We start from the raw sequence: 16,167 nt of genomic DNA, 5'->3' as shown, positions 1-16,167 counted from the left end.
GGACCACCTTGTACACGTACGATTCCCTCGATATCGTTACTCGATCCACCGGGCCCGAAATTATAATTATTCCGAAGCCAGTTCGCCTAGTCGAGGATCTCGGCCACGCCCCCGCGATCGAGCCACTCCCACCGGGGTCTAATTAAAATTCTCGGACAGTGTACACGGTTCCGCGGGGCTGTCGGTGATTTTTTTTGCTTCTCGAAAGCCGGAATTACCGCGTCGCGGTTATTTAACAGGAGGAACGCGATAATAACCGAACGGTTTATTAAAAGCTTTATTGTTCGCCAGTAAATACCGGACGATTTCCAAGAGGAAGCGGTATATATTCTCTACTTGACCCGTTTCTCGCGAGGTTGCTTTCGCTCTCCACCTATTCCGCGTTCTCTAAAAATCATCGCACCGGGGCAAGAAGAACGAGAATCCATATCCACGACAGAGACAGATCCTGGCCTCCGTTGCTAGATCCTCGCCCATGAGAATCTCCCGGTTCTCTCTGACTCCGAGTCGTACGATAACGCGCGTCAGAGGTCCCCCCTTCTCTTTGTTCCCCGGTCCTCCCGAAAGACGGTGAGTTTACTCGCGGAAAATTGCCTCGACGTGCAACGCGAGAGAAAGATAGACAGAGAGAGAGATTCGGTGCATACGTATCCGGTACACGCGGGTATTTCGCGCGTATTCGCGAATACGAGGGGAACTACGAGAATACGTGTGTATCGACGTTTATCGTGCACGTGTACCAGGTCGAAGCCAATCTCCGATCGATGTATCTTATCTGTCGCTCGTTATCGGGCGTAGCGCTCGCGCGCGCGCTAGTTCGAGACGAAAAAAAAAAGAGAAAAAAGAGAAAAAAAAACAGAAATCATAGCTCCCGGAGTAAATAACAATAACGATAAATATTACGCAGCTAGACGCGCATAGACGGGAGCGCACCGCGAGACCGCAATGCACGGTGTTGAGAACGCGCGAGTGCGAGAGCGAGCGAAGTATTAATTTCTTGCTGTATCCGGCGCGCTGGTTCTCCCGTGCTCGTTTGTATGTTTGCGCGACAACGCATATAACGCGGTAACCCTTGAAACACGGTACGCGAAACATTAACGTGTTATGCGACGCGATGCACCGGCTCGGGTTATAGCCGCGGGTGAGACACTCTACCGTATTTATCTGTCCGTCTCTCTCTTGCACCGGGTCCGAAAGTTGGATCAACGCGTGCGCCCAGAGCCCCGGATTTCGGGGGGGCGGTTAACCACGCGACCGTAACGAAAATCCCCTGACCGTGTCGTAAGATCGAACCGATTCACCGTGAACGGAGCGAAAGATTTCCGAGAACGTGGAAACCGGATAAGAGAAGGACGATCAGGATCGGTATCGGTCGAACGATTTCGACCGAGTCGCTGGATTCAACGCGAAGATTTTCTATTTATTGAATTTTATTTTATCTGTGCGTAAGAACGTTCCATTTGCAGTCGAATTACAGGAGCGAAACACTGGAGTAGAACCGCGCACGAAGCGATATTCGTTGCGAGACCGGACGGATGAAATTTCTCCTACCTGTCCTTCGGGCTGCTACAGCGTCTCCATCGGTGTGTATTAACCGCACGCGCGGCATCCCGAAGCATGGAACTTCTCATCGTGCCGAGGCAATACCCAACAGGCGATGAAATTTTAAACGAAACTTCCCCGTTACTCGTTGAACTTTAATAAAACACGAATAAATTCCTAACACGATGTGTACTTTCAGCCACCCCACCCGCGGCTACCCGGGTAACTCCCTCCCGGGGCAACGGGCACGCGTTTATTTTTTCATGCATCGAAACGGAAATATCTTCCGAAATTTAACGGAAGATATTCGACGCGACTTCCTTCGTCGGATACACACCGGCTAAGCCCCGGGTAAGCCGGAACCGCTGCTGTACGAGGAAAACAGGCGGACGAGCAGAAGCGTAACTCGGAAAGTGTTGAACGACGAAAAGAAACGCGGAAACGGTTTCTCGCGTTTCCACGGGACGAGGAGTCAGAGGTTATCGTCGTACTCGGCTGAAAAGTTCTCTCTTCTCGCGACACGTGTTCCCGATACTACGGACTCGGGGAGACTGGGAATACGAATACGGAGAGTGGAAACCGTGGTCGCTTTTGTGCTTTGCGTTAGCTCTGTCTTGCGTTAGGTATGCCTTGTGTTAGATATGCTCTATGTTAGGTATGCTTTATGTTAAGTGTGCCTTACATTAGGTCTGTCTTACGTTTGGTATGCCTTATGTTAGGTATACTTTATGTTAGGTATGCCTTGTGTTAGGTATACCTCACACACAGATCTACTTTGCGGTCAGTTGTAAGTTTGGTCCTCCTTGCCTTAGGTCCGAATTACTTTAGATCTGCTCCGCGTTAGGCCCACCTTGCGTTACATCCACCTCGCGTTATGTCTGCTCTGCGTTCGGTGCGCGATCAAGGTATCTTGGACCGAAAATCGCGCGTGTTTTGTACCCAGCGTGAAAACGCAACGAGAACGGCTAATTGCAAAGCAATCGATCCACGGGTGCGTCTCGTTAGTTACCGCCTACTAATTAGAACGCAGTTTGCGCGTTTACTGCCAGCAACGGATATGCTTTGTTGAAACGCGCCCAATGATTTCTGCCTACCGAGTATATATACCCAGTTACGTTTGATACCTATATAACGGCCGTACAGAATATTTGCTATACCGCGATCGCGGTTAGCGTTGGACAGGCAGCGTTTACACCGGCGAGTACTTAAAGGTTTTGGCCTTGGTTTACGTTAGTTTCCACTCGTCCATTATTCGCAGCATCGAGGGATTTACCCAGTTTTGAGGCTACGAAAAATGGACGATATTTGAGATTTTTTCGCCGAGAGAAATATTGGACGTATCGATTTCGAACTTTGGACGTATATTCGTAACCCGACACGTTAACTGGCAATTTCGAAAAAACTTTCCACGGCTTTAGAATTTTTCGTAGTTTGCATACCTTTGATACGATAATTCGGTTCGGTTAAATGTGTCTGCATACATTCCACGCTTAAACGGCCATTGAATATCCACATAATGGTATTCGTATTCGAAAAATAACGTCACGGTAACCGAACAAGTGACGTCCAATATATATATCTATGTATACGTGCGCGACAGTGAACGCGTTAATCGGTCGATTATCCTATTGCAATTACTTATCCCTGAAACTTTCTCTGCCAACGCGAGCCTATTCTTTCTGCTTCGGTACGGCTACGTGGTTTTAATGTTGCGTAATTTCTCTGGCACAAACTACGGGTCTTCCTCCGCCCGATACCTATTCTTTTCTTCCGCATTTTCACATTCAAGCCCGGGTTATTCATTTCTGACTATTATTCTCTCCCCCAGTTTCGCAATATACCCCGGCATTAAACCGCGTCCAATGTATTTATACCGTGGGAATTTATCTAATATTACCCGTTAGCTTATTAATATCGTCTAATGTTACACGAAGCTCTATAAATATTGTAACATCGGCCAGCCATCGAGTCGGTATCGATTGTAATAAAATGTGGAAAAAAAAGAACACACGCGCGCACACAACGGATACCAACGAACGAGAAAAGAAAAAAAAAAAAAGAAAATAAAACAAAGGAGCGAGAATATGATCGGTTTCGCGTTTACGTTTAAATCAATTTTACGATAAATCGCGAACAAGATTAAACGCTCGCCCCGGCCACCTACAATACCTATCATTATATTACCACCTTTTCATCTTATTATATCGCAACCGCGCCACCTCGTTATTATGCAAACAAACTATCCTGGAAAACAATAGCAACCTTAGCATTGTCGAACCTACCTTGATATTCGCGCGACGGGATAACAATAGGCGGGACGGATTCTTCGAACGTTCCTTTGTAAACACGATTATTTATCGAACGTCGAAAGGGGAAGGTCTGAATGCAACTATCTAGGGTCGGCGGACAATCGTCGTCTTAATCTTGCCAATGTTTCTTCGCAGAAACGTACTTTCGCGAATGCTTCGTTTCTTTAAACGAATCTCCCCGGAACGTTGCTCTCCGATTCACCAAATCGTGCCATTTTATTTTCACCGCGTCCTTAAAAAACCGGACACAAGAAAAATAGTTCACGAAACGATTTTCACGGAGAAAAAATTGCATCCGATACCACGCGGGGAGGAGAGGGGTTATCGAGGAAAAATTACGAGGAATCGTTCCACGGATCGAATCGAGTATTTATACTCGCCCGGACGATAGAGTTGGATAATTTTTGGTCGATCGTCGAGGTGCATAATAAATAAACCGCGGCCGATCCGGAGAGATTTAAGCCCCGGATGTTTATATTCCGCGCGGGGTTTACGCAACACGCACGGTGGAACGGCGCGTGTTCGAAATTCGAAGGTGATCGTCCCCTCCAGCTAGCCTGTTCCCCCGAACGCGGTTGCATCGTTTCACGAGTACGGGAGGGAAAAGAGGGTACGATAGAGGAACACGTCGAAAAAGAGACGATACGTTCTTTCGCGAGTGTCCGCGCGACGAGTAATCTTCGAGCGGCGCGTAATCTTCGAGCGTGTCGTGAAACGAAACGAAACGTGGATAGATTCACCTCGATCGGGTTCCGTTCGCGTGCATTCTCGCTCCATATGCATTCTCGCTCCGTGTGCATCCTCGGCCCGTGTGCATTCCGCAAACACGTATTACGCGCTCTCGCGACGCACGGTGGCCGCGTCGTATCGATTTCGGGTTTCTCATCGGCGCGACGATCGACCAAACCAAAGCCATCCGCGGAACCGGATTAAAATCGCCCGAAACGACCCTGGACACCGTTTTCATCGACTCTCTATTTTTTCCATTTCTTTTTTTTTTTCTTTTTTTATACTTCTACCCCTTGATTAAACTTTTATTCCTTCGGCTGACCTCTCGCCCCCTTCATAATCCGTTCGTTAATGGTTTTCCGCAACTCGCTCGCAGAGTTCCTTTTTCTTTCTGGTCTCGGCCGATGGTGAACCGATGGAGAATCCCGGTACACTCCTCGAAATGAAAACATTTTTAGATACGATTCAAACGGGAGGCATATTTCATCGGGAAAATAAACAACGAATCTCAGCCCGACAGGATTCGTACCGATGCATTCCCCGTTTCATTTGCCTCGAAATGTTCCCTTCGACGATGGAAACGTTCATTCTCGACGAATCGACCGATGTGAAATTTTATTTATTCTTCGAAGGATGGTGGGGAAGAAATTAGAAATATTCTTCGAAACAATTCCACGAGTATCTCCCCAAAGTGACTTTAAATATCCCTCGTCATTTTCCAACAGGGTTCTTTCATCGTGGACGAAATCACGGTGTTCAAATTTCCCGCGGAAACTTCCTCTCGAAATTCAGGAGCAACGGTTCACCAGCTTGGAAGAAAATTCGAAATTTTCGACCTCGTCGCTCGAGTAAGGAGCGAAGGGGGATTTGAACAAGTTTCGTAAACGTTGTTCCCGTTTGGTGTCTTTCGGAGGTGAACAACGATCGCGGAGATTCTTTCGCTCGCGTTGCATTCCACGGATACGGCTCCAGAAATCCGAAACAAAGAAGTCTCGTCAACCCGGCGAAACTCGAGGCGCGTGAAAAATATAGGTAAACGTGGCGCGCGTAACAGACGCCGGTGCAACGAGGGGACGTCAAAGGAATAAGGTAGGAATCAATTACGGTGGGAAAATTCAATTGCTTAGGGTGGTGGAGGAACCTCTTTGAAAAACCCCCTTGCGTATGCTCGTCGTCCAAAGAATAGGGCACGTTCCGGCTGGCTCCGTGTGGTAGCTCGCGTAAGGTCGAATGGAAGCAAGAGGTTCGCGAGAGGAAGCGAGCTTTCGCCCCTCTTTCGCATTCCTGCGAGCCCACTGTACGTAGACTCATTGATTTCCATCGGTACGTGACAAGAGCGATCGACCGTGAGTATTTTCAACGCCAACCGAGCGCCTCGAACAATGAAACGGATCCAAAACTTTCCCGTCCCCCTTTATCCTCTCCCTTCTGGAAGAACGTCCAAGTGGATTGTCTTGTTTTCCAGATCAACGAAGAACTTGATTTCGTCCACTCCCCGTCGTCTGGTACGCTACTGCTAGAGGAAGAGGAATCTTCTCGGAACGCACCGAATACCGTATACGTCGTTTCGTGCTCGCGCGAAAACATTGCGAAACTTTGCCCGACTGGTACTTTCCAACGTTCACCTAACAGGAGAAGGATTCAACGGGGGTGGACCTGACCCGTTGGAATTCATTTTTGGTAGAGGTCGTGGATGAGATTCTCTCGATCGAAATTTGAATAATTCACGATAAGACGTAATTAAACTTTTTAACGAGAGACAGGTTTTCGTAAATTTGTAACGAAGAGGAGAGAGGTACGGAATAAGTCGTTGGAGAAGCAGCATTTACTCGAAAAGTAAAAACGATCGAGGAAAGTAATATTTTTTCCTCGGCGCTCCTTACGTGTTTCCGCTTGAAAAAATTCCGCACCGCGGGGTCAAAACTCGCGGCGACGCGAAAAGCGCGTCAGACTTTCGGAATAATTCCTCGGCTCTTCTCCTCCAAAGTTTTTCCCTTCCACGTTCTCCGAGAATGGTAATACGCAAACGGAATTCACCGTCGATCGAAGTCCTGCCGCGTGAAACTACGCGAAGGCACGCGAAGCGCTTCGGAAACGGTTTGGCAAGTGCAGGTAACATTATCGACGAAACGTGTTGTTCCCACTCTCTTTGTTTTCGTACGGGCCGATGATCGGTCGTAAACCGTTCACCGCGATCCCTCTCCTCGCCTGGTATTCCTCGAGTCGATCTTTATATTCGTTGGACGACGACACGCGCATCGGTGGTGAAGAAAAAAGAAAAAAAAAAGAAATTAAAAAGCAAAGAGAAAGAAAAAGAGAGAGAGAGAGAGAAGCGAACGAGGGGCAGGAGGAAAAGTATGCGGGAAACGCGATAAGCGACGACTTAATCGTCCTTCCCAGAAACGAGGAGCACTCGTGAGAAGCGAAACGAGCGTACTTACGCGGTTATTTACGGCTTTGGGTAAAAAGCGGCTCCAGAAGCGGAGCGAAGCGTGCGCGCGGCCCAAGGAGAGAATTTGAAATATTTACGTCTGGCGCGCAGCGCAGTGCTTTCAGATAAGGACGTTTGCTCACGAAACACTTGCACCACATCGGTAAACAAAGTGTTGTGCGCGCTTGCGTGGATCTAGGGCTCCGATGTCGGGTCTCGCGCGAGTGCAAAGTCGTACACACCGAAATCGTACGGTAACTTGATTTTCGTCCACGGTGAAATCGTGAAATAATTCGAACGAACGAGACTTGCACCTTCCTCGTCGATTTTCCGCGCGAGAACTTTTCACCGTGCGTTCCACCCCTTGCCACGGGAAGACGGGAGTGTTTTCTCGAAAATCAATCCGACTCCCCCGCGATTATTCAGAGTCGAGAGGATTCCCTTCTTTGGTTATCCACGATGGACGGAAATCTGCATCCCACGATAGACCGGGATCCATTTTTACTTTACGAATATCCCGGATGATCGACCGGAGGTATAATTATTGCGCGAGTGCGGAAATTAATTCGAAGGCCGTAGGGAAGGAACAACGATCATTTCCACGGAGATGAGCAGAAGGTGTAGCGTTGAAAAAAATCACAGAGATACGAGAATCGTTTTATTTTTTCTCGCGAGCGTAGTCGCGCAACTTTGTTACGCGATAGCGATCGTTTTCTCAATCTTTCGGTTCGGGTTACCGTAATAAAACAAAATACCGTGTATCGTCTATTAGAGTACTCGTGCACGTTTCACCGATCGGTTAATCCTCGTTCCTTTTCGCTTCCTCGGCGTTTCTTACCCTCGTGAGTTTCCACGGGGTCGAGGCGCTCGTCGAGAGATCAACGAATCGAAATGCTCGCGCGTTCGAACGTTACGCATTTGACATAACCGCGACAGATAGCGCCGTGCCACTTTCGAGGAAGTTCCGTGCCGCTCTCGAACGAAAGCAAACATCGTGGCCGCGACGAATCGTGCCCGCGCGCGGGAGGATTTCTCGTCAGGAACAGGGAAACCGGAGCAACGAGACCCGCTCGGGTCATAGAAGGATCAGGTCGAATGGATGCTCTTAGTGATTACATTTGCAAGTCAAACGAGCCGGTCGACAAGATGGTGTGTATATATACTTATATGCATATATACGTACAAAGGACAGAGTCTCGGCTGGGAAAGGGTCAAAGGGCCGAGTTGGTGTGGAAGGCGAAAAAAAAAGAAGAAAAAAAAAACGAAATGGGATATATCGGTCGAAGGAAGTTATCCAGCCCCGAAGAGCGTTTGAAACGAAAGAGTGCCTCGAGGAATCCGGAACCGTGGCGAGGAGACGACCAGGGGAGGGGCCGGTGAACGATGGAAGCTTCATTTCGCGAGAGGGTGAAATGGGGTATGGAAAACGAAGCGAATCGTCGAAGAGAATGTGTCATTGCAACCTCCCTCCCTTCCATTTTCCACCGGGGGGTGGTCCGTGAAAAAGAAAGGAGAAGCGCCGAGTAAGTAGATGAGGGGAGGCAGCAGGGGTGGTGGAGATTGAGAAAAAAGTTGGAGAAGGATAGCGAGAGAAAGAGAGAAAGAGAGAGAGAGAGAGAGAGAGAGAGAGAGAGAGAGAGAGAAGTGTGGAGCGACGAAACGACTTGGTAGGTTTATCCCGGACTAGCTTCATTTTCAGCCCTCGTCTGAATATAAAAGACAATTTAATTATAGGAGGATTTACAAAGGCAAGTCGGCTCTCCACTCCCTCCCATCTCCCCCCTCTGGCTCGTTCACCCGCGCGTCTTCGTTTTATCCCTTTATCTGTCGACTCCCTGGATTACCCCCGTAAAACGAAGCGAGACGGAGAGAACGCGCGTGGACGTCGACGACGACGCAACCCTCCGCGCGCTTTATACGTGGAAAGAGCTCGAAAAATCCCGTCGCGAAACGGTCGCGAGATTACGCGTCCCGGGGCGCAAACCTTTCCCGATGTTTATTCCGCTGATGATTTTTTCATCGCTCTCCCGTGTGCAATCCGCGCGCGAGACGCGTCCCCCGAGTTCCATTCGCGAGAAGAAAACGAACGAGAAGCAAACCGTTGGATAAATAGCGCGAGAGTACTGTGCGTTGCTGGGAAGTTGACCAACGAAAGGATCGCGGATTGGTCGCGGTGGATTAGCCCCACCTCCGCGCAAATGTATTCTCAATCGCGGTGCATCGGTGACTGAGGTGGAGGGAGGCGCGTCGAGCGATAGTCTGTGCGAAGCGAGCGGTGGTGGGGGCAGCCGAAAAGTGAAAGTCGGTGGGCGGAGCCACTGAGTGACTCCCCCGGCCTCTGTGTCGTCCCACTGATCATCTTTCCAGCAACGCATAGTACCGAGAACGTCAGTCGCAACGTCAGTCGAAAAGAAACCGTGCCCGCGCGAGCGTGTATCGTCATTAACGGGTGCGCAAACTTAAAAGGGCTCCTCTCTCTCTCTTTCTCTCTCGTTTCGATAAAAATGTTTAACCCACTCGACGAACGCTGCAAAGTTTTCGGAGCTCGTAGCGGAAAAGGGGCGAGGGACATTAATATTTGTGGATAAAAAAACCGCGACTTTTTCGTCCGGCGCGGCGCGACGCGGCGCGGAAAAAGCCAAGTAAATTATGGACAAAGTTGCCGCGGCGCGCGGACGTTGTGTGCGTGCATCGTCGGGGAAGGCTTGTAAATCAAACGACGGTAAATACGTCCAGCACCCGTGGAAACACGGAGGCGAAATAGAATTAAATGCATTCGATATAATTTGCGCGGCGTTTGTTCGCGCTGAAAGAGCAGCCCCCGGTAACGCGTTTTAAATCCCCGCCTCTGTAATTCACTCACGACTTGACCCGTTTTTCCCGCTGAATCGCGTATAACCCCCCCCTTTCTCTCTCTCTCTCTCTGACACACACACATACACACTCCGCCCCCTGTCCCTCCCCCGTTCTTTCCTACCAGAACTGGAAAGCAACGCTCATAGGTAGGCATTGATGTAGCACCCGCGGTCCCTCTACAATCGGTAATTCAATTAACGTGGCGTTGAAACGTTCGTTTGTCGCACCGGATACCCACGATAAACAGTAACCCCACGCTCCTCTCCCCTGCAGTTTCTCTCGTTCAAAGTACAAAGATTTTCCCTCGACTTGGCGCGAAGCGAACTTTTCTTTTTTCATCGCCACCCAGTACGTGACAAACTCGCGACGAATATGAAAATACACGGCCATTTCACGAACTCGGACGATGCAACGCAGCTGAGTGGTACTGTGTACAACCAGCAAGATGCAACAGATGTCGAATTAACCTCGGTTGACGGCTGAAAGTAACGTCGGATGACTCTATGCGATTCCAGAAACAATTTAGGCGAAACCGCGGCCGATGCAAGCACGATCGCGTGTTGGAATTTTCTGATCGATAACGACGCGAACGTATTATCGTTGAAAGAAATGCGCAGGAAAACGATCGTTCTTTACCAGGTTACTCGAATCCGGGGCGAAAGTTTCTTTACTCAAAACCGGGAGTTATGGCGCAGTCTACCCGTACGCGGACACCGGTGTGTATATTTATTCGAATCTCCGTTACGAGGTGGACGAAACTGTAACGAGTTTAAAATTAGCACCGAGAAGCGCGGAATAACGAAGACAAAGTGGAAATTTACGATAGACGACACCGCGTGCACGCGATAAGCGACGACAATTTGTTTACCGTTGAGAATCAACCATCGCGCCGTGTACGAAAGAAATCGTGACGTAACAAGGACACGTACAACGTAACGCAGTCGCGGTGCACGCGAACTCGACCGACGTACTTCGAAGCGATGGTTCCGGAACGCGACAAAGTATTGCGTAAGAGCTCGTTTGAATATTTTTACTTGTACCGCCACACCTTGTACCGCGAATGCAGATAAAGTCACGCGCATCGTAATCGTCGTTCGTGAAACAATATTACGGTTGGGATCGGTCTAAGGTTAACGAGAAATAGACGAGCCGAGCTTGCACCGATAAGCGCAAACAGCTTCTTTCGGTGTAATTATCCGCGGCGCGGTTGCGAGAGGTTCGCGCGGAGCCTTCGACCGAGCGCTCGTGATGAATTCGTAATCCGCCCCTAATCGCGATAATTAACAAATACGAGGTATGGGACCGCGCGCATCGTTAGGCCGCTGTTTACTTTGCAAATCGCGTCGGATAAACGATGCGCCGGCTCGTGCCGGGTTTCACGCGGTCCGTTTCACGTTCTCGCGATGCATATCATAAAAGGATTAAAGTTGCACCGGTTCTGAATTCTCGACCGAATTCAACGTATCGCGTAACGTTGTCTCGCGGTGAGAAAAGCAAAGCTTTCTTTCGTAGCACCTCGCGTAACGTACGAACGTTGGTCTCCGATTATCAATAAGCGAGACAATGATCGAGAATTTTCTCCTCGAGATCGCGCGAACGGAGCCACGAACTGGATTTCGTCCTCGGGGTGTTCTCGTTCGCTTTCGCTGCTCTCGAGGTTGAGAATAAGTTAAAAAGGCACTCGAAACGACTAAGAAAGGGGGAAACGCTCGAGACATCGAGAACACCGTGGTACGTGCAATCGTAGATACGTACATAGTGATCCGGAACAGTGGCGGAGAATGTTTCCCGAAGAGAAATTTTATCGATACACTCCTCGACACATTACCCCGTATCACGGAGTTATTTCGATACACACTCGCCGAAAGGAGCGGACACGGACGTCGTTCCATTGGTCAGTTTTTCTTTTCTTTTTTTCAGGTCAACTGTCCTCCTACCGACCGCCTCGAAACCTCGATATCCCTTTTCGCGAACAACCGAGCGTCGTATCGACAAATGGCGCGGTGAGAACGAACCCCGGCAGAAGCAACCGCCCGCTTACGTAAACACTCCCACGAGGTTTATTCGGTAGCGAAGGTTAACAAAGACGGGACGAATGCATTAACCCGTTAGATTCCGCGTTAGCTTTCCGTTCCTCGGCTGATAGATGCCGCGGGCACGAAATCAAAAGCCCCCGTTTATTCATGATCGCCGCTATATCACCGTTGTTCGCTCGCCGCCGAATATCGCGAGCTTCTCACCGTAGATAGAGATAGAGAAAGAGAGAGAGAGATATCATTTATATCTCGAGAAATCCGTGGAAAACCGCGAGTGGAGTCCAGCCCGGAGGTACGCGTCGAGATGGATCAGTTCTCGGTACTAAATCATCGCGACGCCGAAACAATGAGCATTATTAAACATTTTGGAGCGGATAGAGGAGAGAGAGAGAGAGAGATAGAACGGAACGAAGAGACCCAGAGACTAGAGACGAAGAGAACGACAGAGGAAAAGAGGGATTAGAGGGAGCACGGGTGTAGCTGGGAACGGTCGCGGTGTCATTTACATATAAATTGCCCGCCTAAAATCATACTAGCGTTTAATTTTCCGCTTCCAGGCCGACTATGAACCGGCGGTGTACGCGTTCTCGCAGCTTCGGCGCTTTTAAATTGGCGTAACGTATCTGTCCGCTCTGATCGCCGCTTAAATCACATCCAGGGACCGTGTACAATTTCGAAGCCACGAAACCGAAATTTACCAAACGTTCGAAAGTTCGTACGGTACGATCGGCCGCGGTCCCGATTCCCGCTCGCGAAAATATGCGCGCGGAGACGACGGGTTTAAAACATAGATAAGATAACGGGGTACGGCGGTTTGCACGCGCAATTTCTTCGAAGAACGGGAGCGAGAGCGAGATAACGGTGGAAAACGAGACGAGCGCGAAGTCGTTGCCTCGCAAAGGGCTCCCCTTTCTTTCACGTTTCCCTTCGTCTCGCCGAGCTTGTTACAACCGTCCCTCGTCCGAGGTTCTATTTACACGAAGGACGATCGAGTGTCCTCAGGAACGTCCAGGGTGTCGTCTAACCGGCGTTCGTGCACGCGCGGACCTCCAGCTCGCTGCTACGAGGGTCGCCGCGAACACGGGGATGAGCGAAATTCGCCTCTAGATAACAATTTCGGGTAACGAATACAAGATACGCAACTTTTTCTTCCTTGAGGAGAAAACCTGGAATTGGAACCCTCGTGTAACGAGCGGGACGAATAAAATACGGCCGGTTCGATATACACGGAGAATTTCATCCAATTGTTTCGACGATCTCCGCTAGTTGCAGATCGCGGACAAAGTTACGGACAAGCGTCGTCACTTGCTCTTAAGGATTACTTATTCACTGTTCGAATATTCCAATACCGTGACTCGGTTCCAATTATTCTCTACTTCGTTACTCTAACGCTTCAATGGTTCTGAATATTCCAACGAATGCGACAAAAATACAGAAAAAAATATACCAACAATCCCTAGGCAGCTTTCCGCAACTCTCAATTGTGGACGTTGACAGGGGTCAAACATCGCTCTACACGGACGAAATTTACCCCGTGACACGGATCATCCGATGGATAAATTATTATCCGTATTTTGGAGTACAACAAAGCGGGTAACGCGAACCTTACGAGGTAAAGAAATCTGTTTTCTTCGTGGTCAATGTTCTTCCCGCGTAACATCGAAACTTCTTCGAGCGGAGTTTGCGCGAGACGTTCGCCGGTTCTTTCGCGAATTCCGGGTACCGACCTGCAACATCAGTAGAGATTTAGAAAGGTCTCGCCTACACCAAAAGGGATGACTGAAGCTTGCACTCTGGCATCAAATTGGTAGTCTATGTGGAGCAACTTCACCTCGACGCGCTGATTGATCGTATTTCAATCCCACGCCTATGAGAGCCGTGTTCGTTGAGCTCTCGAGTCAGGCACAGCCACGTAAAACACAACTAGTCGAATTGCTTTGCAACGAAGCCGCGAAAACACCGATAAAAGTCTCCCATGATCGGAAAAACCAGCGGAGGAACCTGCGCGAAATGACGGACAATGTCTCGAGGAATCCCCGTGGCGGAATAATCAAGCCTGTCCTTACGCGCTCATGGAAATTGCAGCAAAGAGCCTCGGGCTCCGCTTGTATATTTCATATTTTACGATGTGTACGCAGGTCCATCGCGAGAGCAAATAGAGAACGAAGGACGAGGACGTGGGGTGGGAGATGGTGAACACGGAGGTGGAGAAGTTGAAACTTCCTGCGGTGCGTTCTACTCGAGGCGAACCCGGCACGGATATATGGTGCATTAACCGAGGGTCTACGTAAGACGTTCAACGCGAAGATTCCGCTAGTTTTTACGGTGTTTCTTCGTCGCCCGAGGGACACCGGTCGAAACGAACCGCTTCTGGTATTCGTCGAAAAGGACTTTTTACGCGTGTGGGGGGATACGGCTTAAAGAATCGGGGATAAAGTAGTCACGCTTGCCTCTCGTTTCTTATTGCACCGTTTATTCCCCGCGCGGCATATGTCTCGCGCGTTCGTTTCGCATTCTGTTCGCGCGAGTTTCGTCGAGTAAGGAAATTTTCTTCGACTTCTGTAATTCTCGTTACCTTGGAGTCTTCGTTTACCGCGAACAAGCGACAGAGTTCGAATAATTCACGGTACCATCGAGTCTTCGTTAATCGCGAATCACCGTTCCAAGTACGTCCGGTAGTCTCGCTTCGAGAACACCACGCGTTTCAATAATGATGCAATTTTTGATCCGTGACTTCTTATCTTATCTTATCCATGTTCACCGCACGGTTGGTAAAAAGTTCGCGTTGCCTTTCGTCCTAAAATAAATTTACCTCGCGAGTGGAGCTACGGTTACGATCGGTACGATACCATGGAAAAGAGACTGATCGTGAATCGAAACCATCTCGTCCCCTGTCGATGTTAGTCGCGGATATTGTTCCCAGATTTATCAATCGACCCAGAACACTTGTTCCCAGTTGTCCCGAATACACGCGCGAGCACGTACGTGCAGAGTTCACGCGGTTTCTTGGCGCGACACGCTCGCACGAAAACCAGGAGGAATCGATTGATACATCACGGGTTTATACTTTTAATGCCGGTGGCCCGGTTTATCGCTCGACCCAATTAATTCCGGCGTTCGGGATTTATCGGCGCTCCGTTGGTCCCGCGATTCGAAATCTCATTTCGGATTTATAACGTTTCCGAACAAACATTTACAACTAAATTCGCGCGCGATACGTAACACACTCGGGGAATGGGAGCGTCGAATCGCTCAGGCACGCGTGACGAACGAAAGGGGCGTCTGGAAAGCTCGCTCGCTCGCTCGCGATAAAAACGATGCACCGGGGAGCCGCGATTCGCCATGGTAACCGTATCGCGACGAATTTCGAGTCCGTTGATTCCTTTCTTGCACGCCGAAAAAGTCACCGGTTCGCGCTACGTGCGATAAACAACCGTTACAACCGGGACCGAACTCGTTTCGACCCCATGATTTAAACTCCACTTGATCCGATTCGTTGCAACGAGAACGCGCGCATCGATTACGATATTTTCTAGTATCCTTGCACGACGAATATCCGATCAGGGAACAATTTAATCGCAACGTTTCACGTCGTATAATTTCACCGAGTTTCGAACCGATTAATATCAACGGTTCATCGATCGCCGGTATCGTTCGCGGAAACGTCCGTTTCGAGGAAAATACGTGTTTCTTCGTAATAAGATAAGAAACGGAACGCAAATTTCCCCGATGTACCACCCCCGAGGGACGCGAAATCGAGGGTTTTCCCCCCGCGGTACGTGGATCGATTCGCGAAGATTTCGCCGATGGAAAACGGGGTTTTCGGTCCTGGATTTACGACTCGGTGCCGTTTAAACGATCGGGGGATAAAACGAGGGTACCGAAACGATCGGATAAGAAACGAGTACGCGTATTCGTTGGGTATTCGAGCCGCGGAGTCGTCGAGACCGCGCATTATCGAGGACAATACCGTGGTACGCGTGCACGAAGATCCGCGAAGAATCCTCCGCGATGATAGAAGAAGAGGAGACGATGAAAACCGTCGGTGAGTTTTGCCTTTCTGGACGAGCGTTATCGAAATTGAATTTACAATCGGCCGAGGAGCGAGGAGAAGGGCCGAGAACAAAGACAGAGGAGAAGGTGAGGAATCTGCGAGCCCTTCGGGCTGTTCCGTCGTTATTTATGTCCCCAACGTACGGCTCGCCGGAGCCATTCTCGATATACAATAGAAATTTGTTCGCGCGACGTGTTGGGCAATTCGAGG

At 49.5% G+C, this 16,167-nt stretch overlaps 1 protein-coding gene and 1 long non-coding RNA gene across 4 annotated transcripts in view; one reads left to right on the top strand and one right to left on the bottom strand.

Annotated features, from left to right (window-relative positions):
• Cmpy (crimpy) overlaps positions 1-16,167 on the bottom strand; it is a 246,343-nt gene that overhangs the window by 171,237 nt on the left and 58,939 nt on the right. The window lies entirely within an intron of this gene.
• Positions 1,053-1,788, top strand: LOC143151979 (uncharacterized). Its single transcript, XR_012993471.1, has 2 exons — positions 1,053-1,141; positions 1,467-1,788. It is a non-coding gene; the product is annotated as an uncharacterized LOC143151979 (long non-coding RNA).

This window comes from Ptiloglossa arizonensis, chromosome 10, assembly GCF_051014685.1.
Source record: "Ptiloglossa arizonensis isolate GNS036 chromosome 10, iyPtiAriz1_principal, whole genome shotgun sequence".
NCBI classification, from domain to species: Eukaryota; Metazoa; Arthropoda; class Insecta; order Hymenoptera; family Colletidae; genus Ptiloglossa; species Ptiloglossa arizonensis.
Note: the sequence above shows the minus strand (reverse complement) of the source record. Positions and strands in the feature narration are given on the sequence as shown.